We start from the raw sequence: 25548 nt of genomic DNA on the forward strand, positions 1-25548 counted from the left end.
ATCAGTTACAGCTCCCTGAATGCGTTCTAGGATTGCCTTCTTGCTCTTCCCCTCCTCTAGTCTAAGCTGAATCCTAAGTCCTGCAATCAGTTACAGCTCCTGAATGCGTTCTAGGATTGCCTTCTTGCTCTTCCCCTCCTCTAGTCTAAGCTGAATCCTAAATCCTGCAATCAGTTACAGTTCCCTGAATGCATTCTAGGATTGCCTTCTTGCTCCTCCCCTACTCTAGTTTCAGCTGAATCCTAAGTCCTGGGATCACAGGCTGCGGGCTGTGTCTGTATGATGTGCAGCCCCCTCCCCTCTGATTGAAATAAGGAGACAGGGTGGGAGGGGATGAGACTGGAGCACTGTTACAGATGCTAACTTATTGATTGATACCACCTTGTGGCTGAGTGCTATATTTCATTGTTTTCCACTTCCCTCTGTTGTTACTTTAACCTTGTATGTTGCTTGCTGTTTTCTTTATTTCTGCATATCTAACAATCACTGGACACAGCAGAACAGAAAACAAATTGCCTCTCTGCTCCTATCTCTCCCCATATGTTGTCTGCAGTATCTGCTCAATCTCATCCCCTCTCCCTCCTGAGGAGACAGTAGGGGGAGAGTGAATTTGAAGGAGAATCTGCAAAGAAGAAAACAATTGCTCTGCTGCCTTTTCCAGCCCCTCTCCCACTGTTCTCCAAAGAAAAATAAACAGAACAGCTGTTTGAGATTTGGGGCACTAGCCAATAGATTCACGGCATGAGCCCTGTGTTCTCATGGCTAGCAACATCCCTGTTTAAGAATATAAAGAAATTAAGCTTCATACTCAAAACTGTGGCAGATCTGTAGCAAATACCCAACAAGGCCGGCGTTTATAAACTATTACATCCCATTGGAGGGGTTCAAAATAAAACGGAAAGATGACCTCCTTAAAGCATGCACATCCTTCTGATAAGGAGGCTAACGCCCTGAAATCCTAATAAAGCAGAACATATCCATTTATCCTGAGAATAAAGAGCTGTCTGATCTTTCCTCACCATCCTATTTGGAGCTGTTTCCTTGCTCTAGCAACTTCTGACCTACAATACAAAGTACTTTCTGCATCGTCATAATCGAAAAATACCTATTTATCATTTTGATGAATTATTTGGAGTTACTTCGGCATCAGCTAAGCTATTTCAGTTTTGATTTTTGCAAAGTCCTCCTTTCAAAGCATCCTATAGTTTACTGTTCTTACATAATTTTTCCCAAAAAATATTGGCACTATAATTACCGTTATCCTGCTGCGTTTTTACTGTTGCTTGCTCCTTGTCCCCACCCGCTCGGATTACCGCTCGTAATCTTCTACGATAGTTTAAGCTTGAGTGTAACATCTGCTGCACATTTACTGCCAAGAAACTAGGAATTCTACTTTGGAAAGGACAAGTTAATCTACGTCAATAACATAATGATACAATGCACTTTTGCAAGATACATGTATGTTTACTTCTCCTTCAAACCATTGACAGCTGTTTTCTTTTCCTTTTGGATTGTGCATAACTTGCTGAAGGAATATAGTTATGATGACCCCACCCCCGTTCCTAGTTAATTCATTTCAATTAAGCATCAATAGTAAAAAAAAAAAAAAAAAATGACTCCGACTGCTCTTAAATTAACTGAAGAAGAAAAATTTTACAGAACTGCCAACTAACTGCAAGCCATCAGGAACCAGTCCTGTTTTCTCATAGTGTCCAGGGAAAGGGAGTAGCCCAACGTAACTTGTCTTGAGTCAGGAAGCCTAAGCGCAGGTCCTCCTTCTGCCACTGACACAGTGAGGTTGTGCAAGTCACTCTATTTCCTTCTGCACTTCCACTTCTGCTATAAACTCCATGTGGCAATAATTCACAGTACGTATTGTGTAATTTCTTACACAGTACACTAGTTTTGGGCACCACATGAATGTGAAATACGTTTGTGGTATGTAGTTCTGCTTTTTACATGCAAACTGTTCTGGAATGTTCTGGGAACAGTGTTAAAAAGGCAGGAGTGATTCACGGGCCCTCCCATTGGCTCAGCGGCAGGGCTGCGCCCTGCCATGCAGAAGGTCCCTGGCTCGAGCCCCAAGTCAGATCTCCTGCTCCTTAGGTTAGCTGGGGCTGAGGATGCTGCAGGGAGGGTAGGGGTGGAGATTCAAGTTGAGGCCATTCTTAACAGATGACAACTAGTGGTTAGATTCAAGACCTATGATTGCATGGTTCTTGTGACCAAGATCTGCTTGCCACTTGTGACCCAGACCTGCCACTGTCTTGGTCTGACCCATCAGGGCATTTCTTATGTTTGCATATGCTCTTATGCTCAGGAAACTGACTTGGTGCATAGCCCTCCAGCCAAGAATCATCATTACAATGACCAAATGAGGTCCACTGGGGGCAGAGGGGGGAATATTAAATAGGGAAAACAATTCCTAGGTAGTTGTGAATGAAGACCCATAGTACCAGGATCCCAGGCCTGGTTCTGACCAAGCTACAGACCCAAAGGAGAAAAAGAAAACTGCTGGATCAAAACAAAAACTTGGAGTGTTTTAATACATCCTTGAGGGCTTGGAGTTAGTTGAAAAGTCACAGTTTACCTTTTATTCACAATGACGTGTACACACAGCCTGCAATGTACTAGCTTAGTATGCATGCATAGGAGGGGCACCGGAATCCTATTAATGGTCAAATTGGGCAAGTTTTATTTAACTCCCCGTTACTAAATGATCTCTAAGAGCAGAAAGAAATGAGAAGAGCACATACCCATACATTTATTTTGAACGAGATAACCAAATAACTCCCTGTGTTTTAGCAACTTTCCTTAAATTTAAGAAAACAAAATCCTTTAGGCAATGTACCAAATAACACGGAAAAACAAACCTAACCATAATCACTTGAAAACAAAAGCACATCTTATAAACCAGAGTAGCAACTTTTAAAATAGACTTGTAATTAAAACCAAGAAGTGCATACTTATAATCCAAGGAAAACAGGAAAGAACAAACATCCTGTGTGTTGACTTCCGTTGACCTACTCTAACTTCTTGGGTGGAGAACATCATAAATTGTGCACATGCTAACTTCTTTATGAGACAGATCTCCTGAGATTTAGACCACGCAGACAGGACAAACAGGAAAAGAGGTTTACAGCAGAGTGAAGGGTAGAAGAAAGAAACAGCACTGTACAGCAAGCTAATGTAGCAACTGCAAATCAATGCATTTTTTTGCTCTCCTTTTTTTGATGTACTGCCAAGAACCTTATTGTGAAACAATGACACAAAAGAGCTATTTGTTCAAAACATGCATATTTAGATGACTCTAAAAGCAATGATGAAAGACAACATAATATATTGACCTGGAGATACATAGCATATGTTCTGCTTTCCATTGCACTCAGAAAATGGAAATTTGCAAGTTTACAGGTTATTTAAATGATGTTGTTTCTTCAATAGTAATTTTGTATGAAAGCATGAGAGAATATTAACTTCTCTCACAATTAACACTCCTAGGTTATAGTACTCTCTTGTTTTCTGTAAAAATAAAGGTAAACAAACAGAAAATAAGAACATAAGAATATGCCATACTGGGTCAGACCAATGGTCCATCAAGCCCAGCATCCTGTCTCCAACAGTGGCCAATCCAGGCCATAAGAACCTGGCAAGTTCCCAAAAACTAAGTCTATTCCATGTTTACCGTTGCTAGTAATAGCAGTGGCTATTTTCTAAGTCAACTTAATTAATAGCAGATAATGGACTTCTCCTCCAAGAACTTATCCAATCCTTTTTTAAACACAGCTATACTAACTGCACTAACCACATCCCCGGCAACAAATTCCAGAGTTTAATTGTGCGCTGAGTGAAAAAGAACTTTCTCTGATTAGTTTTAAATGTGCCACATGCCAACTTCATGGAGTGCCCCCTAGTCTTTCTATTATCCGAAAGAGTAAATAACCGATTAACACTTACCCATTCTAGACCTCTCATGATTTTAAACACCTCTATCATATCCCCCCTCAGCTGTTTCTTCTCCAAGCTGAACAGTCCTAACCTCTTTAGTCTTTCCTCATATGGGGAGCTGTTCCATCCCCTTTATCATTTTGGTTGCCCTTCTCTGTGCCTTCTCCATCGCAACTATATCTTTTTTGAGATGCAGCAACCAGAACTGTCCACAGTATTCAAGGTACAGTCTCACCATGGAGTGATACAGAGGCATTATGACATTTTCCGTGTTATTCACTATTCCCTTCCTAATAATTCCCAACATTCTGTTTGCTTTTTTGTCTGACGCAGCACACTGAACCGACAACTTCAATGTGTTATCCACTATGACGCCTAGATCTCTTTCTTGGGTGATAGCTTCTAATATGGAACCTAACATTGTGTAACTATAGCATGGGCTATTTTTCCCTATATGCATCACCTTGCACTTATCCACATTAAATTTCAATTTGCTATTTCGATGCCCAATTTCCAGTCTCACAAGGTCTTCCTGCAATTTATCAAAATCCGCTTGTGATTTAACTACTCTGAATAATTTGTATCATCTGCAAATTTGATTATCTCACTCGTTGTATTCCTTTCCAGATCATTTATAAATATACAAGCCGTTAAGCCCGTCACAACGGGCTACATTACATTTTTGTTTTCGGTCCATTTTCGAAAACAGCACCCTCCTACACTTTTTCTCCCTCATTCCCCCTTCCCCTCAGTCACTCACCCCCTTCCCACCCCTCAGTCTTACTCACTCTCTGTCTCCCACTGCCTCCTTCCCCTCTCACCTCCCTCCCCTTCCCTCAGTCACTCCCACCTCTCTCCCCTTCCCTCAGTCACTCCCCACCCTGTCTCAATCCCATCCCCTCTCCCTCAGCCCTCCTCCACTCCCTTTTCCTCTGCTCCACAACTTCTTACCCTTCCACTTACTCACATCCCTGTCTCTCACCTCTCCCTCATTCTCCCTCTCCCCTCACTCTCCCCCCCCCCCCTCTCAGTCCCTCCCTCCCTCAGTCCCTCCCCCTCCCTCAGTCCCTCCCTCCCACTCAGTCCCTCCCCCTCCCTCCCCCTCCCCTCCCCCCTCCCTCAGTCCCTCCCTCCCACTCAGTCCCTCCCCCTCACTCAATCCCTCCCTCCCTCTCACTCAGTCCCTCCCTCCCACTCAGTCCCCACCCCCTCCCTCCCTCCCTCTCACTCAGTCCCTCCCTCCACTCAGTCCCTCCCCCTCACTCAATCCCTCCCTCCCACTCAGTCCCTCCCTCCCTCCCTCCCTCTCTCTCTCTCCTCCCTCCCTCGCTACTGGCCGCCGCTGCTCCTCACTGCCGTCTCTGCCGTCGCCGCTCACCGCTGCCGCTGCCACCCGATGTCGCCATCGCCGCTGCCGCTGCCACCCGACGCCACGCCGAGGCGCCGGAACCCTCGCTGAACGACCTCCTGCAGTCGATCTCCTGCCGGCGCCATTTTCCGTACGGAAAACGATTCGCGGCGGGAAATCGCTCCCTGACCCCCGCTGGACCTCCAGGAACTTTTGGCCAGCTTGGGGGGGGGGGCTCCTGACCCCCTCAAGACTTGCCAAAAGTCCAGCGGGGGTCCGGAAGGACCTCCTGCCGTGGAATTGTGTTGGTCTATGGCCGCCGCCATTTTTCGGCGCCATTTTGGAAAATGGCGCCGGCTGAAGACAACAAGATTCAATAGCAGGAGCCCGTTCCGGACCGCTGCCGTTCCGGACCGCCGCTGGACACCCAGGTTATTTAAGTCATTTGGGGGGAGTTCGGGAGGGTGGGGGATTTAATTTAAAGGGTCGGGGGTGGGTTTTAGGGGGTTTTAGTGTGCCGGCTCACGATTCTAACGATTTATAATGATAAATCGTTAGAATCTCTATTGTATTGTGTTCCATAACGGTTTAAGACGATATTAAAATTATCAGACGATAATTTTAATCGTCAAAAAACGATTCACATCCCTACTGTCTACATCTCATTCCACCTGATAAGATAATAGTATAAGAAAACCAATGCTGGATGTCAAAAGCATTTAAATATTTATCTAAATCTAATAGGTAATGTCAGCTTAGATTAGTAGGACATCAGTTTTTTTGGCCACATCTAGTTCTGTTCTTTAAAAAAAATGTTTCCAAGCCACTGATTGTGGTCTGCAGTACCAGCATTCTGCTCAGTCTTACCACATGTGGCAAAATAATTTCTCTGGGATTCTATGTTGGTGGGAAAATGCTTGCATATTTAGCAGTGTCTCCTCACTGTTCTTTTTATATCCAGTCATAGTTTAAAGCCTAGTTGTTTTATACCAGCCTTTATTTAGCTATGTATTTTCTGTGGTGGTTTTCATGGTAAAGCAATTCAAATGTATGTTGACTATATTTTACCTATAACAGCATACTTACTTATTTCTCCATGCAGAATTAATGTAAGCACAGAAGCAATGTATGGCATCTCTTATGGGATGTATGCTCTCTTTGTAAAACTATATAAGCGAAAAGACTACCATGGGAACAGGTAAACAACTTTTTATGATACAGCAACAAGCTATTTTCCAGTGAACTTCCATAGATTCAAAACTCAATACACCTAATTTGAGGCTTTGGCAAACAGCTATTGGGGAAGGCTGAGTGAGCATTTACGATTTTATTCAGCAATACATTGCAATACGTATCAAGCTCATCATTATGCCTTTCCTAAAATATAGATTATGAAAATTCCCATGTCACCACAGCCATGCAATATGCCTCATTATCTAAAAAGAAAGCCTCAGTTCCAGAATGGAAGGAGGAAGGAAATGCATGACTGGTGAGTCTTCAGTCTTCAGGGAACACCTGTTACAGGAAAGCAACTTTGTTTTCTCTGGTGACTCACCAGTCACACAAATGGGACTCCCTAGCTAAAGGCTTGTCTTCAACAAAATGGGGAATCCATAGAACTCTGCCAATAAGTGGCAACTTATTTTGAGGGATTTGACCTCCCGTTTGATTTGTGTTTGTAGCCCCCCCTCCCGCCCCCCTCAGGTTTAGGAGCCTGGAAGTCAAGGGCACACGAGGATCCCGGGGCCAATCATTTAACTTTATCCCATTCCAACCCAGTCCAAGGGCCCTGGGACAGGGTTCTTTCCAATGGGGTACGGAGAACCTAATCTTCCAAGGCCCAAGATGGCTGAGATTACTTTTTTGTTGTTGCCCTGGGGGGGAGGGAGGGGAGTAACAGTTCTCATTCAACCTTAAAAGATGTGAGGGCCAACAAATTCATTGGAGGCTCAGAGTGAGTGTCCAAAATTAAATCTTTTCTGTCAGAGTTCTCAAATAGCAGTTTGGCACTGTTCATATCAGTTTTTGGCTTGAAAAGTTGAAATTTACAGTTCTCCAATCTATTTGTGCAAGCATCTCTCACAAACAACTCTCACCCTCCACAGTGAGGCTAAGTAAGGGTTCCAGTTGGACAGGATATCCTTAGTTTGGGTAGAAAACTCCTCCAAAAATACTGCTGGCAAAAAAAAGATTACAATCTTTGCACAGTCTCCCCCACCCCACAGGGTGAAGACTCCAGTTGGGTGTCCTCATAATACAATGTTAGGTCTTACTTATAGTTCTCCTCTTCAGTTGTCACAATGGGATTGATTTCTCAGGAAAAATCCAGGAGCAGGGAACGCAGTAGAGATGTGAATCGGAACCGGAATAGGTTCGGATTCTGGTTCCGATTCACATGTGGGTTTTTTTGCATCGGGCCCGATCGCGGTTTTGTTTATTGGCTGTGCCCGAGCCGATAAACAAAAAACCCACCCTGACCCTTTAAAACTAAACCCTTTGCTTCCCCCACCCTCCTGACCCCCCAAAAACATTTTACAGGTACCTGGTGGTCCAGTGGGGGTCCCGGGAGCGATTTCCCGCACTCGGGCCGTCGGCTGCCACTAATCAAAATGGCGCCGATGGCCTTTGCCCTTACCATGTGACAGGGTATCCATTCCATTGGCCGGCCCCTGTCACATGGAGGGAGCACTGGATGGCCGGCGCCATCTTTAAAAATGGAGCCACATGCTAACTTCATAGAGTGCCCCCTAGTCTTTCTATTATCCGAAAGAGTAAATAACCGATTCACATCTACCCATTCTAGACCTCTCATGATTTTAAACACCCCTATCATATCCCCCCTCAGCCGTCTCTTCTCCAAGCTGAACAGTCCTAACCTCTTTAGTCTTTCCTCATAGGGGAGCTGTTTATTCTGGGCCCATAACTCACCTCTGCAGGCTAACGTGACCCCATTAAAATAGCAACTTTTCAAGATAGGTACTGAAACCCACAAGAGGACAGAGGTTCAAAACAAATCAGAAATACTTCCTGTGACTTGGATATATCTCTATGTGAGAATATGCTTCAATCAAATCCAGAGCACACAGCCACTCTCCAAATAAAATCACATCAAATTATATTTCCAAAAGCTCAAAGTGCAGAACAATAGTCAAAAACAAAATTAAGCAAATGTACACAATTAAAAACAGGCAAACAAAAGTGCAAATCAGGTGATATATTTTAAAAAACATAAAATAGGCAACAAAATTTTATAAATAAAATTGTATAAATTTTATATAAAATTTTATAAATTTATATAAAATTTTATAAAATTTTATATAAAATTTTTTAAAATTTATAAAATTTATAAAATTTATTTTATAAATTTATTTTATAAAATTTTATATAAATAAAAAAACAAAATAGGCAACAAAATTTAAAAAAACATAAAATAGGCAACAAAATAGGCAACAAAATCCTCCCAAAAGTTAACTGTATTTTTTCCTAGTTCACTAAGTTATCTGTTACATGTAAGGGCCCCGCCCAAAAGTTTTTGTTTATTGTGAACCGATGCGATGTGCGAACGGATATCGGTATAAAAGAGATGTTAAATAAATAAATAAATAAATAAATAAATAAATAAATAAAATCAGAATAGCAGATAAAAATGCACAGCATAACATAGCATAAAACAGTAATAACAATCTCAAAGAACAAAATCACAAAGTTGTTAAAATAAAATAAAAAATATCAGTTAATAGAGTAGTAAAAAACATCAGTTATTAAAAGCAATATCAAAAAGTCAGGCTTTAATCTGTCTGTGAAACAAGACAAAATTGTCTACAAAATATAGTTCCCTTGGCAAACTATTCTATAAGGTGGGGTAGCTCTGGAAAATGCCCTCTGTCTGGTTCTAAAAAGTCTCATCTCAGAGAAAGAAAGTAACACTGATTGAAACAGGCAGGGAGTGGGAGATGGGGATGAGGAATAAATGAGGGCATAAGAATTTACTGAGACAAGATGGATCCTGCTTTTTCAGTCTTAAAAGGAAATTGTCTAACTTGATTAATTTAAATTAAGCATGGTAGTTGATTGAAAACCAGTGCAAATTGCATAAGACTGGCATAATATGGTCACAAGAAAGCAAACGTGCTGTGGAATTTTCAACTATATGCAATCTTCTAATAGGCATTTTTGACCAACCAGACAAAAGGGAATTCAGGTACTTTATCCACAAGGAAACAAAAGGATGAATAAAAGTAGTAAAGGCAGTATTATCTTAAAAAGAATGTGAAAACCAAAGCCGATGCAAGAACAATCCCTATACTGCAGACTCAGGGCCAGTGCAAGCACTAGGCAGACTAGATGGATGCACCAGAAGTTTGGGGGGCGGTGGCCTAGTGCTCCCACTGGCTCTATTGGTATCAGTCCTGCGGGGATGGAAGAAAAGACTGGAGGCAAAACAGCCAAAGTCTTGCTGGCACAGTCATGTCATCAGCTGCAACCCAGTTGACACTCCAACTGCTCCATCAGAATGATGGCTGGGGTTGCAGGTCCACATGTTGCAAAGAAGCAGCTCTGTTGGCCAAGTTGTACAGGCCAGAATTGTCAACTCAAGAGGCATAGCATCATCCCAATGGTGCATTATGAGTGTCAACCAGGCTTCAGCTAACGACAAGACCTCTTTTCCTTTTACAAAGAGGAGTAGGAGGGCTATGTGTGTTTATCCTCAGAATATCATTTGTTTCATATAAAATATGTCAATATATATGCAATTGTAATTGTGATAAAATGTAATTGTGTTGGGAAGTTCTAAGGGGGTGCCAGTCTGTATGATCCACTTAGGGTGCCTAATACCCTTGCACCAGCCCTGTGTGGACCTGTGAGCTGATCATAAAACTTCTAAAGAGGGGATACCTTCAGTCCAGCATCTAGGATTTCCCAATCCAAAGCTTTTCAGTTTTCATAGGATCGATCGGTAATTTATTTAAACTAAACCAATCTCCTACATTTTCCAAAAAACATTCAATTCTATCACACCTTTTATAGGATTAGATCCTAATGTGCTAAATTAAATTTGAACATCATCTGCATAACAGTGAAAGGAGGCCCCAAATTTCTGAATTACTTATCCTAGGGGTATCATATAGATATTAAACAGCACATGACCTAAAGTAGACCCTTGGGAGGTTTCACAGTAATAGGTGAAGAAGCCAAAATGGCTTCACCTAAAACCCATAAACAAATTTAAAATACCTTTTGATACTCGTTTTTTCTAAGTGATGAAAGCAAGATATTGAAGTCTACAGTGTCAAAACCCCCAGTTAAATCTAAAAGAACACAAGACATCTAAAAGACTAATGTTGTTTCAGTGAAAAACCCAGGCCTAAAACCAAATTCTAATTAATCTAAACAATTATATTCAACTAAGATAATGCAAAGTTTATTAGCAACCTTACCTAAGAATGATATGTTTTATATGAGGCGATAATTGTCCAAAATAGTAGGATCTAATAAGAGTCTCTTAAGAAGTGGGAGCAACACAGTCTTTTTCAATGTGTAAGGCTGAGAACCCTCTGTTAAAGAGATATTAATAACTTGCTTATGTTGATTTGCTAAGCCTCCCCAGGCGTGATAAACCATGAAGGGCAAGGATCAAGACAACAGGGAGTTGGCTTCAGTTGTGACAGTAAGGTAATAACATCAGAACAGTCTACTTTATTGAAAGAAAGAAATAATGTTTGGTTTTTACTCTGCGTACATGTAATGATTTAGAACAATTCTTTTTTTTTTTTTTAATTCTTTATTTATTCATTTTTAAACAAATCATTACAAGAAAATTCTTGTACAAAAAATAGAAAAAGAATATAAATGACTATCATAACAGAGAAGACTTTATACGATCCTTAAATTATTTCTTCTTCTTCTTCTTCAAGTAGTCCACAGTAATCATACTGATCTAAGATTATACAAATTTCAAGAAATATTTATAAACTAAACTTTGCAATTATCAAAGCAGTGATTACAGTGATTTTTTAAATTTTTTTTATTTTAGAGCGACCTAAACATATGTAGGATTTTATAATCTACTACACTTCATTATTCAACGGTGGTTTATCACTTAAAAAAAAAGATAGTTGCAAAGGAAAATAAAATACATATGATATACCTTTAAATTTTACGTAACATTTACAGGGGTATTTCAATAAGAACAACCCCCCTATCTGAAGAACCTTCAATCTCAGCAATAACAATTGCTGCCTCCTTTTTTGTGTTTGTTTCGACACATCTGGGTATACCCTAACTTTCAAATTAAAGAATTCCACAAGACGATATTTGAAAAACAGCCTTAATACCCAATCCCTGTCGGGTTCTAAAACAAAAGTTACTATTAGTGTTGCTGCCTTTACCAACTCACCCCCTCATTTAACAAAATGCGGTAAGGTGTTTTCGCATGCGTTAAGAGCTTATCGCATGCGAAAAGCCCTGTTTACGCATGTGATAGGCCCTTAATGCATGCGTAAATGTCTTTAATGCATGCAATTGCACCATATCATATGGTGCGATGCAAATTCCCAAAAGAGGAGGAGTTAGGGGCGGGCTTGCCACTGTGCAAAATGCTATTGCACAAACTTAACATTGATTTTAACTACACCTTTTTGAATTGCATTAAGCTGTGTGAAAAGGTTTTCTTGCATGTAGTGATGTCTCTGTGAGTAGTTGGAAAGGAAGGAGAGGGAGAGAGAGAGAGAGAGAGAGAGAGAGAGAGAGAGAGAGAGAGAGACTAGCCATAATATCCTCTCCCAAGATTAGGTATTTCTATCCCTATGAGAGGCCCACCTAGTAACTCGTGGCGAGGGTTAGGTGTTAGTGTAGGGGGTTAGGGGCTGCTTTGACAGTCAATGTGAGACGTTCGAACAGAACAGTGGTCTCTTGTGAAGATTGGATGGCCTTCGGAGTGAGGAAACTCACTCCAAGATGAGATTTGGGCAATGATCTATCAACCTAGCTTGATGTTATCCAGGTACAGAGTCCATCAAGCTAGGTGGAGAGAACATTGCCCAAATCTCATCTTGGAGTGAGTTTCCTCACTCCGAAGGCCATCCAATCTTCACAAGAGACCACTGTTCTGTTTGTACGTCTCACATTGACTGTCAAAGCAGCCCCTACCCCCTACACTAACACCTAACCCTCGCCCCGAGTTACTAGGTGGGCCTCTCATAGGGATACAAATACCTAATCTTGGGAGCAGACATTATGGCTAGTCTCTCTCTCTCTCTCTCTCTCTCTCTCTCTCTCTTGCATGTAGTGATGTCTCTGTGAGTAGTTTGGGGTTTTAAGATCAATTCATAATCTTATTTTTAAAAAATGAAAAGCCAATTATTCAGTGGACAACTGTAAGATCCTCCTCTACCTTATTATTGCCAACAAGGAGGTAATTAGCTGTATGAAGCAGTTCCTTCAAGGAATTTGCAGCTGAAATAATTATAAAGAAATCCTTCTCGGCAGATATAATAGCCTTATTATAAGTTATTAATTGTGCCTTACATAAGGACTTAACAGAATCAACTAAGCTTTTCTTCCACTGTTGCTCTAGTAAGCATCCAGATTGTTTTAAGATTATGGAACTCATCAAAGAACCAGGGAGTTACCCTAGACCTTGTATTTACACCCCATCAAGACTGGCAATAGAATCAATAGCATCTCTCAGGCTAGTATTTCAGTTGTCAACTAGACAATCTATGGTATAGAAAATAAAACTCTAAGGCCTCAATCAAATTACCTGTCTTCAATCTAGACCCTTCTCAGTCTAATTTACAAGTAGGATGGAAATTATTTATATGAAAACTGCTATTGGCATTCACATTAAATTCAACCAAAAAATGGTCAGATCTGGAAAGAGGACTAACTTTTACCACATCCACTGTCAAACTGCTATTAACTGGATCGAGATAAAAAAAAAACAGATCTAGTGTGTGTGCCCTGTGGAATGGGTAAGTTTGCCAATGACATGCATATCCATAGCCAAAAAGAATTTAGGGGGTCATTTTCAAAAAGCGATCAGGCGTGATCACAAAATGGGAGGCGGAGTCGGGGCGGAGTCAGCCCCAGAACAGGAGGAGTCGGGGCGGCACTGGGACCGACCCTGTGCAGACATCGCTGGCGGCGAAAGGTAAGGACCCTTATCGCTGCCAGTTTTGCGCCGAATAACTACACCTTTTATGGTGTAGTTATTCAGTGCGAAAGCCGGCAGGCAGCGCACCACAGTGGTGCGATGACTGCCGGCTTTCGTAGGCCCGCCCCCCACTTCGCCCCCCCGCCCTCCGTTACTGCCGGATTTTCTAAGGTCTGCGACCTTAGAAAATCCAGCTCTTAGAAACAGCCTGATTTGCCACTCAGCATATATATTAAGATCACTCAAAATAATAATTTGATGCTATTGCAGAAGTGCATCTGATGGAACTTCCAAAGGGTCATTGAGTATAGAAAGGAAATTACTGTGCTAAGGGTAATTATTTCAAACTTTCCTTTTATAAGGTATTTGTTCACAGCTCTTAGTTTCCAAGATGGAATGAAATACTCATTTTCTTGGGACCAGGAAGTCCTGAAGCAAAATTCTGGCCCTCTCTCCTACAATGGAAAAATGCAACCACCTTGATTTGCAAGAGGGAAGAGATTTCCAACCTGAGCATGTCCTGGTTTTAGTCAAGCATTAACTCCTTTGGGAGGGTAATTCGAAAAGTATCCCAAAGGTGTGATTTGTAGCCATCTTTTCTCACCCATGGATCTACATTATCAGAGGCAATAATCTCTAGATTCAATCAAAAATGCATCCATGGTTTTGGCTAGGTAGTAGTATGACACTTAGAGCTTCTATCTTCACACTAGCAAGGCCTGTACCCTTGATGCTGCCTGGGGCAAATCAAGCCCAGGAATTGTTTTCATTGCTGAAAGAACTGTTTCATTGGTTTCACGGTACATCCTGAAAGAGGAGGATGACTTGAAGGCAATAATGGAGAGAGTATGAAGCATGATGTGCTTCTCTTTTGAAAATATCAGGCAACTTGCCCTACCTTACCTTTCAAGAGATTCCCTCTAGTGCATGGCATGTCTGCAAGCCTTTCCATGTCCTCTTCATTTTGATGAAGTGTACTGACAATACCCTTATTACACCTTAAGGAGCCCAGTTAAAGGTTTTAGCCCAGTCCTCCTTAAGGCAGAATGCCGCAAGGGATTTTGGGTGAAAGGAGGTTCCCTTCACCCTACCATAAGGATCCAGGCCTAGAAAGGCTTGGGGAGGCCCCAGGGAGCTGGTAGGACCTCATAATACACCCAGATGGTGGACATTTATCTGTTAGTTGTGCTTGATGCAAGATGAGCTACTGTCTTGATTCTTGTTTGAAGCACTATAAATAAATATCTGCACCATAACTAACTTGGTCCAGTCTTACTATATTCCTGAATTATTCCTGCGCGCTACAACAGGCCAAGTACACTACACCTGGTGTTAGCAGTGGGATTTTTTTTTTTTTTTTTTTTGCTTAAGTGGAAAGCACAAGTAAAAACCCACAGCCTCCAAGAAGAAGAAAAAAATAACAAAACTGCTTGCAGAGTTGTTTTCTTGATGCCTTCTGTCTTCAATTTCTACTACAGCAGTCAGAGATCAAGTAGTAAGTTAGGGCCAGACAGGCCAGCAGGTAATTTTTGTTTACTCTGACTCGTGTGAGTTATCCATTTGGGAGCTGGCCCCAAAGGGAGATAAAAAGGAACAGGTAATACAGGTCCTAGCCACAGGACAGCAACAGCTGCAAAATACTGTACAAACACAACCTCCTCCTTTCCTGCCTATCTGACATTGGCATTTCTGGCGCTGCCCTACTTTGGTTCAAATCCTACCTGGCCAACAGACAATTCTCTGTAAAATTAGAATCTACACACTTCTGCCTTATCCAAGGAGTTCCTCAAGGCTCCTCCCTCTCATCCACACTATGTAATATATACCTCCTGCCTCTCTGCCAGCTACTATCTGACCTCGGCCTCAAATTCTACATCTAAGCGGATGATGTTCAAATCATCATACCTATACATGAATCTATTTCCAAAACACTAAAATTCTGGGAGAAATGCCTCGCTTCCATTAACTCCCTACTCACTAATCTCCATCTTGCCCTCAACTCCACCAAGACAGAACTGCTTTTCATTTCCAACCACCATATTCTCAAGCCCTCCATCTTAAGCGACCCAGCTTTCAGCTCTATCGCCCCACAGCATTTCGTACGTGATCTTGGTGTTCTAATTGATCAGCACTTAAACTTAAAAAAACATATCAACTCTGTCCTAAAGGAAGGTTTCTATAAGCTCAATGTTATGAAAAAACTCAAACCTTTACTCCACGCCCATGATCTCAGTACAGTCATACATGTGACCCTCTCTTCTAAACTAGACTACTGCAATTCCCTATATCTAGGCCTCCCCTACTCCACCATCAAACCGCTTCAAATGTTGCAGAATGCTGTTGCTAGAACCATCATGAATGCCCGCAAATCCGACCACATAACCCCTATCCTTAAAGACCTACACTGGCTCCCTATCCCCTCACGCATCCTCTACAAGACCCTCACCACTATTCACAAATCCATTTACAAACACAACTCCAGCTGGCTCAATGAGCCCCTCCAATTCATACCATTCTTCCACCCTACCAGATCAACTCTTAAAGGCGCTCTCCACATCCCATCCCTCAAGAATGCTCACCTTACTAGGACAAGGGATCGCGCCCTCTCAATTGCCGGCCCCACACTCTGGAATGCACTACCCACGAATCTCCGCCTTGAACCTTGCACCATTAAATTTTAAAAAAATCTAAAGACCTGGCTTTTCAAACAGGCTTACCCAGACTAAGTCCATGCTCTGTAACTCATTACTACAAACTTATGCCTCTAAGTTATTAATTTTTTACATTATTACGTTAGCATGTTTTCCCTCCAGTTTTCTTTCTTTTTTTTCTTGTTCCCTTTAGTTTTTCCTCTAGTTGTTGCACTATGTTGTCCCCTCCCCCTCTTCCCTGTTCTTTGTATTTTCCATCTACTGTTTGATGTAAACCGATATGATGTACCCACTAATGTCGGTATAAAAAAGCCTCTAAATAATAAATAATAATAAATAAACACAAATATATAAATAGCAGTGACTACAAGACCAATTAACACAGCAAGGCCCAGTCTTAGCTCAGCTAGCAGAGACCCCTGCGATTGGCTATGTCCAGAATACCTCAGGCACCTTTACCTTTGTATAAAATGAAGGGAGGAAAGGACCTGAAGGTCTTTCTAAAGAACTTTGAATGGACTGCCTGCTTGTTGGCCTGGTCAGAAACCAGCTGAACAGCTTACTTGACTAATTTGCTTACCAGCAAGAGTCAATTGGCGTTCCAGGCTGGGCTTCCTATGAGGACATCAAGGCTGCTGTACTACAGAGTGTGGTATTCCCCAGAACACTATTGGCAAAAGTTCTGACTGGCTGCCCTACATCCCAGGGAGAGCCCCAGAAACCTCTTTCATTATTTGACAGATGCCAGGTGGAAGTGGCTTATCAAATATTCCTGGAGGAGTTCCTAGATGGTCTTGACTGGACCATCTGGAACTGGTCTGTTGACATACCAGTCTCACCCTGGAGAGAGCCCTAGGAGTGGCAGAAGCCTTCCACCAGGCATAGTCAATGTCTGCCAGCATAAGAGGCTTAGAGAGACAACCCATAACAATATCTTGGCATGGTACAGAGGATAAAGGACCTCGGCAATGAACTTCTGAGATAGGCGCCTAGGCCTCCATACCTGGTTTCCAGACACCATCGTGTCCACATGTTTTAACTGTGGACAGAAAGGACACTTGACAAGGGACTGTCAGTATGGCCATAGCAAGTCTATGGAGTTTTGCTTTGTGACCCAGCCAACACCAGAGGAGGAAGTGCACATACTTAAAAATAACATTCTGAAGCAGTGTTGATCCACAACCTAAAAAAAAGGGGGAATCCAGAGAGTTAGAAACAACTCAGAAATGGGACTTTGAAGACCCTTTTTGTTTGTGTTCTTTGTACGGAGAATGGGCATGAAAGACCTCTGTCCATATAGGCAGCCGGAAACTAAAGAGTGTTTAAGTGAACCTGGTAGGGCAGAAACCCAACTGGCCCTATGGCAGTATTCTTTCTATAAAACAGAAGGTCATGCAAAGGAAGAATATCCTTGGTTTGAGGACCTGAAGTGCAAGTGCAATTTAGCGGAATAACATGAGAAGGAGCAAATCTGCAATTTTGTGGGTGTCCTGCATGCAAGGCTTAAGGACTTTATAATCCATGTGGAACTGAAAGGAGACTGTACCCATGCCTTGGTAGATTCCGGCTCATTCCATGCTCATTTGCCAGGACTTACTATTTCAAGGATATATTAATGATAAGAAAATAGAGACAGTAACATGTATACATGGGGATGAACAAAAGTGTTCAACTTTCCACATCCTCTTGATGACAGCCATAGAACAAGCCATGTTAGAAGTGGCTATCTCTCCGAGCTTCCATACTAGTAGAACTGGGTCAGGATTATCCCCATTTTGCAACCTTATGGAGACAACTAATGAGTGTTGAGGACTTGAGACAGAACCAGGATGTGCCCCGGGCAGGCACATTAGGACACTCAACTGAATATGACGAGCTGAGGGGGAGGGTATCTGATGGAGTGAATCAATAACTCCCTCATTCTACCTTAAAGAGCCTGGTTCAAGGTTTTAACACAGTCCTCCTTGAGACAGAATGCCACAAGGGATTCTGGGTGAAGGGTCTTGTAGCTGCTGTTATTTGTCTATTTGTGTTTGTTCAGTATTTTGCAGCTATTGCTGTCCTGTTGCTAGGACCTGTATTACCTGCTCCTTTTTATCTCTCTTTGGGGCCAACTCCCAAACGGATAACTCACACAAGTCAGAGAAAACAAAAATTACCTGCTGGCCTTTCCAGCCTAAGTTACTACTTGACCTCTGACTGTCCAAGCGGGGATAGCCCCCTTGGCCTGCTGTTGTAGAAATTGAAGTCAGAAGGCCTCAGGAAAACAACTCTGCAGTCAGTTTTGTTTTTTTTTTCTTCTTGAAGGGAGGTTTCCTTCACCCTACCATAAGAATGGCCCCAGGGAACTGGTAGGAACTCACAATACACCCAGACAGTGGCCGTTAATTGTGCCTGACGCAAGGTGAACTACTATCTTGATTCTTGTATCTCAGAAGTACTGTAAATAAATATCTGCACCATAACTAAGTTGGTCCAGTTTTACTATATTCCTGAGCTATTTCCTGTGGCCGCAGCAGGTCTGAATATGCTACAATCACATAGATCAAATACTCACAGCCATGAAAGTCTGTGTTCATCTAAGGCTATAACAGAGGCTTTCAATGATATTTCAATAATATTATAAGCTAAGTGAACTAATTGTTTTTCACACTGCTCACTTGCAGTCTATTACTGAGCAAAATTCACTCTGATTTTCTAAAGAGGTGGTCAGTAAATTTCTGTGCCATTTCCAAGATGGTATGCAAATGCTGGATCGTGTAGGTCTTTTACGATTCTATGTGAAACTGCAACATAGCATTCTGAAAATGTCTCTTCCCAAAACAGCCCAAGGGACATCATAGCCATTTGGGTTTCACATCTTGGGTGCATGCATCAGGCAGGGTTTCCCAAAACTGTCCCATTGCCATTTGGATTTTCAGGACATTCACAATGCATATGATTAAAATAAACTTACATACTTTAGAAGCTCAGTATATGCGATTTTATCTTATGCATATTCATTGTGGATATCCCTGAAATGCCAACTGTCTGGGGGTCCCCAGTATAGGTTTGGGAAACCCCAGACTTAGGCTTCTTGGCATTTTTTAGAGTGGATTCATCCTCCACAGACCAATGTGACAACTGGAATAGATGAAATCCCTTAGCCATCTGGACAAGGTACTTAGTGTTCACCTTTTTTCCACCTTGGAGTACTGAATGTGAGATTTCCCTCATACTCCTGGTTCAGTGATGGATGGGCAGAGCCATCAACCCCTTAGGGTTTTCCAGATACATACGATTAGAGGCTAGCATTCAACCATTTAAGAAACAACTAAAAACATGGTTGTTCGAGCAGGCTTTCAACAAGGCAGAATAACATCTTCTTAGTGACTCCTCCTAGATATTTAGATTAGATAAAGAAGGTTTTTTAGTATTTATAATTTTAATTCTCTTAAATGATGTTACCAGTAGCTATGATATTTTATGAATATAATGTATTTTATTATTAGAGCCGGTCCGGGAAATTTACAGTATAGAATATTATTATGAGATTTTAATAATTTTATAGGGTTTTATTTGGTGTCTAATTTTAATGTCTTTTGGGACAAAGTATTAATGGCTTGTCCCCAAATTTGGATGTAAACCGATGTGAAGTGCACACAATATGTTCGGTATATAAAAACGCCAAAATAAATAAATAAATAAATACCTGAGGCAACTGATGTGTCCGTCGCTGTCCGACGTCTCTGCTCCGCCCACCTTACCTCGTTGGCGACTCCCTTCGGGGTTGATGGAAGGCTAGCTGCTGCGGTGTCTCCAGGCCATCCTCCTCTGGCGTTCCCGGACCAGCTCGACGCTGCAAGCCGCCATGTTGACCAGATGCCTAAGGGCGCGCGCATGTGGCCCGACTGATGTAGCAGCGTTGGCTGGTACATCAGTCATCTCAGGGGGGCGTCCCCCTGAGATGATGTTACCAGCTCCAGATATTTAAGGTCTCAGTTTTCGCTAACAAGATGAGTTAGCAAGGGATTGGTTACCTAGCTTCCTCCTGGTCGCTGCAGATGGGATTCACTCTCTGCAACCCTAGCTACTCTGCCTCCTCGGACTTCACTAGAGGTACCCGCTCCTCGGGGGCCTCGCTCTCTTTTTTTCTTTTCAGGTCGCAGTCCGGAACCAGTACTCGCTCCTCGAGGGCCCATGACCCGGACTTGCTCCTGGATACCACCTCTGCTAAGAAATCATCGCTGCATACAACATTGTGAGTTTCTATCTATCTCTCAGTGCCTTCCCTGGGTCCAGGTACTCGCTCCTCGAGGGCCTAATGCATACCATCTCCTGGGCTGCCTTAAGAGATTATTGTGTGAGTGTTACCATCAAGGACTTGTTCCAGAACTCTGCATATACTGCCTACTCACTGTCTTAGTTTCTCTACAGCTCAGCCACCCTGGGATCACTGTTCCAATACCTGAGGGACTACAGCCCAGCTGGGTGTTTCCAGCTCACTACTGCCACCTCTGGTGGTTTACTATATTGTCTAATAAAAGAACTAGTGTGTGTCTGTCTCCTACAATAAGCCTGACCAGTGGTCCCTTTTGGGATTTCCCCGAGGGCATGGTCACCTGCCACTGGTCCAAGGATCCACCCACAACTATTCTAAATAGTTACAGATTGCTAAATACCAGCTTAACAACAGAGCTTTCTGACAGCAACCAAAGAGGTGTGACCTGGGTTTCCTTTGATCTTCAAATCAACAGGGAATTCTTTAGCCATCACCTGGGAGAAGGAACGGTCCTCAGCTGGGGACCTATTCCTTGCCTGTGAAGATGAGGGTTCTAAGGAAAAGCCAGGTGAGTATTATTGTCATAAAGAAACACCTCAGTATAAAGTTTCCAAATTGGCTTCTTTTGTGCATATTTTGTCAAGAGTAAACTTCATTCATAAGCTAAGGTATATTGTGTATAATCTCAATCTCTCAAATCTCCTCTGACATGTCAAGAGAACTCCAAGGCTCTTCAGACTTATCCTATTAAAAAGGTTGAAATGAAGCCTGAGTCAATTGCTTTTTTGTACCGAATGTTGACTCCTGGAACCTCAAGGATGCTTGGCATTAAATAGCTGAAGAAGTTTCCATTTCTGAGCCTATTTGGTTCTGACTCAGTGTACTGGATGCCAAACCAGACATTTGGTATGTAAATCTCATTCTGGTGCTGAGGAGGTTGATGGCAAAGAGGAAGCAACCAAAAGCAAATCCCTCGGTGCTCCAAATTGACTGGAAATAGTCAATGCCTACCGCTCTGTACTCTTTCCATGCTGAGCAATCACCTTCACTATTTTCCTCTGGATTCTTCCTTGAAGCCTGAGAAGTCAAAAATGTGGTAGGTCTCAGCAGGTAGGCTGACCTTTTCTAACAGTGTTTGAGGTGTCTCATAGGCCTGTAACTGGATTTCTGGATAGAACATAGGGTTTGTTTCTAGTCACAGCTGCTTTGGGCTTCAGAGAGCAGCCTGCAGAATCTCCCTGCTCTTGGAGCTATGTATCGAAAGGGATCACTGCCAATGCTTTTGCACCTTCACCAAACTTTCAGCACCATACCTCAAAATGTTGTCGTCCGCTGGGATGAATGCGCCGGAGTTAATTAACTCCAGTGTGACCCCACTGGACACCATCATTGTGCTTGTGAGTGAAGAAAGAAGAGGACGTATGAAGAGGAGCTCCCAGTCCTGGGCTCCAAGGCATGGGCCAGACCCTGGCCTAGAGATTTACACCTGCTTGTTCTGCAGATACTTTTTCCCTTCAAAACAATGAGCATAGATTTGAAAATGTAATCTATTTGTGTTGTTTCCCTTCCCTAAACTAATAACACCCCTGAGACTACCCACTTGTTGCTTGGCCTGGGTAAAAGTAGGCGTATTGTTGGTCCCCAAACATATTTTTACCAGGCCAAGGGGTTGACAGGTTTCAAATAGAAAAGTACTTGGATAAATTTCATTTGAAAATGTTCCTAAAATTGTCACGAAACCTGACTAGAAAAGTTAGAAGGATAAAAATAAAACCTAAAGCTTGCTGAAGGCTGAAAAAGTTTGAAACAGAAGCTAATGAATGACCTGAAATTCACGGTGAACTGTTCTGCAGAAACATACCATCCATTTATCTATGAGAAACAAAACAACTACGGAGGCACGCTACGGTGCCATGGCTATATAGAACTTCTGTGCATGCCCAGAATTGTGTCTAACATTTTCTAGAAAACTCTGGAAAAAGTCTAATCATAGTCTTGATACATTGTCATGCCTTTACCTTATAATGATGCCTATCCACTAGTTTCATTAGAAATGATGAGAAAATCCCAATTAGGAAGCCCAAAATAAGCTGCATTGCATCCCCATTGAATATAATGGTAAACAAATTAACAAATAAAACAAACAATGAACATTTTTTTTGTTTGAATCAAACCAAAGAAATAGCTGTGACTTGAAAACCAAATGAACTTAACTACAATACTTTTTTGACTCACCACATACCTTCCAACTTACATCCAGTGGTGATGACTTATCTCATTGTAATGAGTTGTTTACTCATTGTGTAATTTTTGTTGGGAGGTAGTTTAATTCATCCTTCCTACTCTAGAGAGTGAAGAGAAGAGCTGATTTTTTTAAATAACCCATCTGGGTGTCCATCAGTCCAAGGAATAGAGATGTGAATTGTTTTCCATATCGTCTTAACGATAGAAATCGTGTGGCAGGGCAAGAAAATCGTGTTAGGCACGATTTTTTAGTTAAAAAATCGTTAAAAATCGTTTTTTCCGATTAGTGCGCACTAACTGGGAGTTAGTGCGCACTAACTGAAAATGATACAATTTGACACTTTTCAGGTCAGTTAAGGTCAGTTTAGGAATGAATATGTATTCCTATTGGCTGCCCTCTTATTTATTCATGTTACCAAGCTTCCCACTGACAGTATATGGGGGATGGGAAATGGAAACAGTTGGTAGCTTGACAAAACAAGTAATGTGATCAGTCAATGTGACTAGAACTTGTGCCCTAACCCTGATACCAGGGGTATTGTGATCTTCCTGCACACAGTGCCCTATCCCTATTAATACCAGGAGTGTTGTGATCTTCCTGCACACAGTGCCCTAACCCTGGCACCAGGGGTGTTGTGATCTTCCTGCACACAGTGCCCTATCCCTCTTAATACCAGGAGTGTTGTGATCTTCCTGCACACAGTGCCCTATCCCTATTAATACCAGGAGTGTTGTGATCTTCCTGCACACAGTGCCCTAACCCTGGCACCAGGGGTGTTGTGATCTTCCTGCCCACAGTGCCCTATCCCTATTAATACCAGGAGTGTTGTGATCTTCCTGCACACAGTGCCCTAACCCTGGCACCAGGGGTGTTGTGATCTTCCTGCACACAGTGCCCTATCCCTATTAATACCAGGAGTGTTGTGATCTTCCTGCACACAGTGCCCTAACCCTGGCACCAGGGGTGTTGTGATCTTCCTGCACACAGTGCCCTATCCCTATTAATACCAGGAGTGTTGTGATCTTCCTGCACACAGTGCCCTAACCCTGACACCAGGGGTGTTGTGATCTTCCTGCACACAGTGCCCTATCCCTGGCACCAGGGGTGTTGTGATCTTCATGTACACAGTGCCCTATCCCTATTAATACCAGGAGTGTTTGTGATCTTCCTGCACACAGTGCCCTATCCCTAATACCAGGGGTGTTGTGATCTTCCTGCACGCAGTGCCCTATTCCTGATACCGGGGGGTGTTGGGATCTTCTTGCACACATCCCGGTATCAGGGATAGGGCACTGCATGCAGGAAGATCACAACACTCCTGGTAACAGGAATAGGGCACTGTGTGCAGGAAGATCACAACACCCCTGGTATTAGGGATAGGGCACTGCGTGCAGGAAGATCACAACACTCCTGGTATTAATAGGGATAGGGCACTGCATGCAGGAAGATCACAACACCCCTGGTATCAGGGATAGGGCACTGTGTGCAGGAAGATCACAATACTCCGGAGGAGTGAGGGTCAGGCAGCTCCCCCCTGTCTGTGAAGGCAGCCTCTCACTAGTAATGCAGGGAGGGAGCTGTCTCAGACTTCACCATCCTCCCCCCCCCCTCACCCACACACCATTCACTAGCTGGGACATGGGGGAAGTCAGGAGTGAGGGTCAGGCAGCTCCCCCCTGTCTGTGAACCCAGCCTCTCACTAGTAATGCAGGGAGGGAGCTGTCTCAGACTTCACCATCCTCCCCCCCCCCCCCCCTCACCCACACACCATTCACTAGCTGGGACATGGGGGAAGTCAGGAGTGAGGGTCAGGCAGCTCCCCCCTGTCTGTGAAGGCAGCCTCTCACTAGTAATGCAGGGAGGGAGCTGTCTCAGACTTCACCATCCTCCCCCCCCCCCCCCCCTCACCCACACACCATTCACTAGCTGGGACATGGGGGGAAGTCAGGAGTGAGGGTCAGGCAGCTCCCCCCTGTCTGTGAAGCCAGCCTCTCACTAGTAATGCAGGGAGGGAGCTGTCTCAGACTTCACCATCCTCCCCCCCCCCCCCTCACCCACACACCATTCACTAGCTGGGACATGGGGGAAGTCAGGAGTGAGGGTCAGGCAGCTCCCCCCTGTCTGTGAAGCCAGCCTCTCACTAGTAATGCAGGGAGGGAGCTGTCTCAGACTTCACCATCCTCCCCCCCCCCCCCCCTCACCCACACACCATTCACTAGCTGGGACATGGGGGAAGTCAGGAGTGAGGGTCAGGCAGCTCCCTCCTGTCTGTGAAGCCAGCCTCTCACTAGTAATGCAGGGAGGGAGCTGTCTCAGACTGGTATCAGGGATAGGGCACTGAATGCAGGAAGATCACATCACCCCTGGTATCAGGAATAGGGCACAGGTTCTAGTCATATTGACTGATCACATTACTTTTTTTGTCAACTACCAACAGTTTTCATTTCCCATCCCCCCAACCAACACCTCAGTTGGAACCTTGGTAACATCAATAGATAAGAGGGCAGCCAGCCAATAGGAATACATATTCATTCCTAACTGACCTTTACTGACCTGGATAGTGTCAATAATTTGTATCATTTTCTGTTAGTGTTCCTGAGTTTCCATTTCCATTTCCCATCCCCCCAACCATCACCTCAGTGGGAACCTGGTTAACATCAATAGATAAGAGGGCAGCCAGCCAATAGGAACACATATTCATTCCTAACTGACCTTTACTGACCTGGAAAGTGTCAATTTGTATCATTTTCAGTTAGTGCGCACTAACTCGAGTTAGTGCGCACTAACACGATTTAACGATTTTTAACGATAAATCATTAGAATTTCTATTGTATCGTGTTCTATAACGATTTAAGACGATATTAAAATTATCGGACGATAATTTTAATCGTTAAAAAACGATTCACATCCCTACCAAGGAATCCCATTGCCAATCTGACG

Source organism: Rhinatrema bivittatum, chromosome 1 (assembly GCF_901001135.1).
Source record: "Rhinatrema bivittatum chromosome 1, aRhiBiv1.1, whole genome shotgun sequence".
In the NCBI taxonomy this organism is placed as follows: Eukaryota; Metazoa; Chordata; class Amphibia; order Gymnophiona; family Rhinatrematidae; genus Rhinatrema; species Rhinatrema bivittatum.